The sequence below is a fragment of the Tamandua tetradactyla genome, chromosome 1, assembly GCF_023851605.1.
Source record: "Tamandua tetradactyla isolate mTamTet1 chromosome 1, mTamTet1.pri, whole genome shotgun sequence".
NCBI lineage: Eukaryota > Metazoa > Chordata > Mammalia > Pilosa > Myrmecophagidae > Tamandua > Tamandua tetradactyla.
In genome coordinates, this window is record NC_135327.1 from 187,157,373 (window position 1) to 187,160,805 (window position 3,433).

Below are 3,433 nucleotides of genomic sequence, written 5' to 3' on the forward strand. Positions count from 1 at the left end.
TTGCCCAGGTGTCAGACTATTTAGGAATGAGCTAGAGTTAGCTACAGGGTATTGTGCATATTCCTAGCTCTCCACAAGCCTAACTTATTGAGGGGAGGATGGAGTTTTAAATGGATGTGGGTAGTACTACATTCTGCATACACTATAAGCTCTAATATTTAAAAATACATTCTAATCCTTTTCTTAGATGATAACAAGGTATTCTTTATTTCTAGATAGTCTCTTCTTTGTAGGTTTTGTGAGAATGAGGTAATTCCATTCCACTTTGCTTGAAAATCAGTGAACATTTAGTGAGCACAGAATACTCCCAGGTCCAATAACAGGTGCTGAGATAAGGGGCTCAGTATGGTCTGGTCTCCCTCTCCAGGAACTCAGCCTGCCAGGGAAGGTAGAGTGCATGAGTAATGATAACTTATCAGGACAGTTTGGAGGAAGCTCGAGTGTCTTATCTGGTAACTGGAGATATGATGTAGGTCTATGCAAATAACTGGGCAGATAGGTACAAGTAATAAAATAGAAGTAAATAATTCATGAAGAGTAGATTTGGTTCAATGTGTACTCAGATTGATAGTAAGGAGACCTGGTGTTTTACCTGCCCTGATGAATAAATTGCACATTTGCTCATGGGCAAATTAGTGTGTTTTGAGCCACAGATTTCTTCATCTGTAAAATGAGAAGCCTCAATTAGATAAACATGCAGGTTTTTTCCAGCTCTAAAGATTTCTTCTGGCAAATTTCTCAAGATCATGAAAATAAATGTTTCCTTTTTATCCTCCACTCCTAGTTCTTTGAATGTATATCTGCATATTCTGAGTATTTCAGAATATACTGTTGATTTAAAATTCTAGCTGTTGTGATAAATGAACAGCTATAAACTGCAGTTTAAAATGGCATAAAAAGAGAAAAATTAAATTCTACAGTCTTTCACTCATTCAAAGTATGCTTAGCTAAGGGGAATGTAGCCAGTAAGATATTATGACTTACTGGGTTTTGGACTGAAAGAATTCATACCACATGTAACTGTTTCATGCCAATGAATGAGACCAAGTTCTAATGAAAAAGGGAATGAAAGAGGGAAGGGACCCATGCTACTTGGGTCAAGGCTAAAAGACTTGTAGTTTTCTGATAGGTGAGCATCTTTCCAAAGTCCATTCCAGATAATTCCTAGAAGGGGATGACCCCAACAGCAAATTTTCCACTAGATCACATCCCACACCTGCCTTAGTTCCATAGGAATTATGCTCTTTGATGGTTAAGCATATTCACCATCTTATTTTCCAAGGAAGTATGGGGTCTAGTTTGCATACCAAGTCCAGTCCTTCTCCATTCCTTCTTCTGATCTTCAGTGTAATGCAAATTCCTTGAGCTCGAGAAAAGAGACTTACCCATTCTTGTCCTTTGCACATAGCTCCTTGAACAAAAGTCTGCATAAGTGGTTTAGTTTGTTGATTGATCAAGACTGAAGACTCTATTGAGTGACTCACAAACATGAGTTGTATTGTCTACACTGTAGGGAGAATCCAAAGAACCACTAGTGACAACCAGTGTGAGATCTCAGATTAGGATCCCAAGATAGCCTTGGGTGTTCTGGAGTTTTGGCTCTAATCTCTCACCACCTGCTCTAAACCCTTCATGTGGGGAACTCACAAGGCTGTGTGCTCACCTGAGTGCACAGGACTCTTACCCAAAGAGGAGGCAGCATGTCTCTCAGAAAATCCTTTAAGCAACTGTCCATCCTCTTCTTGGGGATGGAGATTTTACTTGTCAGATGCAGCTGATAATTTTTCAGTGCCTGGGAGTCCCCAGAGGGCAATTACTTGCTTCTAGTGTAATCTTCTATTCCATCTTCCCTCCACTTAGTTCTCTGCAACCTCAACTCCCCCTCTTTTAAGTTCCCTAAGGAATAAACATTCTGAAAACATTTTATCTCAACTTTTAATTGTCCTTGATCTTAGGCTAACGAACCTTCCCTGGCCCTGTTGAGTCTTTCATTGTCCATAAGAGGCTATGGCATTGTTAGAGAGTTTTGGTTGTTTAGATGCAGACATATTTCTTGTTCCAATCTGGTGGGAAGGGATTGAAAGTGATTGGAAAGGAGAAGAAGACCTAAAATCTCAGAGCGTAGACTCTTGAGTGAAGAATAGGAAAGCACCTCTCACCCTCACACATCTAGTTTTAGGATCTGGGAATTGGTGAGTAGCCATCACACAGGGGAAACATCATGTCCAGAGCCTGGAAACCGTGGAGAAGTCCCAAGTGCACAGTCATTAAAATCTTTCCACAGACTCTTTGGTGGTCTCCCATGTCACATTTATGTGGAAATATGTATTTCCTCTGCATATTTTCATATCACCAGCAGCTATTTCCGCTTTTAGTCATCTTTTCTCCCTGTTCCTGGGAATCCCAGTTCCTGGTCAACTTCCACATAGTTTAATCATCTCACTGTAATTATTAGAAGGTGTTGAGAAAACAGCAGGTCAGGACAGGTGTTTATCCACTATGGAGAAAGAATGAGGGAGTGACACCAAAGAGGTGGAACAATTGATGCACATCAAAGGTAGATCTGCTATGAATGGATATAGATGACTCAAGGTTAAGGGGAAAGAATCTCTGGCAACCATCTTCTGGAGTATAGAGTGGTTGATTATTCAATAAAAATGTGTCCTTGCTTATAGGAAAATATCTTTCCTACTGTCCCAAACTCCATGACTATAGACAAAATGTCAATAAGCAAAAGCAGGATGGACAATAATAGATTCTGTGTGATACAAAAGGGCAAAAAGATATACATACAGTTGAATGTATATACACATAGAAACATAGAAAAAGATCTGGATGGATGGTTATAAAATGCCAATGGGTTATTTCTGGACAGTAGTTTCATAGCTATGTTAATTTTGTTCTTTTGTACATTTATTTTGAAAGTTTTCTAAAATAAATATGCAGTATTTTATAATATAAATCTACATATAATTTTAAAAATTCTTAATGTGTTAGATAACTCTTTGGGATAGGGATGTTGGACAATCTATTTGCTGTCTTCATGTCTTGCACTACTGAATAGCCTTTTGGCAACACAAGTGAATGTTAGAGGATGGAGAGAAAGTACAATTAAAATTCAATACCAACAAAGTACATGTGACTACAAGTTTTGGATCATTTGTACCATAAAGGTAAATCTGTAAATACTCTATGATGGCAAACCTTCTGTATTAGAGCCAGGATAATTAGTTCTTGCACTGGTTTTAGTACAAATACTCTATGGCTTTGGGCAAATCACTTAATATCCCTAGGTCTGTTTCTTCTTTCATGAAAGACAGGGTTTGGCAAAGACCTCTGAAGTCCTACAGCTCTGGAAGTCTTCTTTTTAGTGTATACATTGCAGTGTTATTATTTCATTCTAGGTGCTAAAGTCTGACACTGTATGCGAACC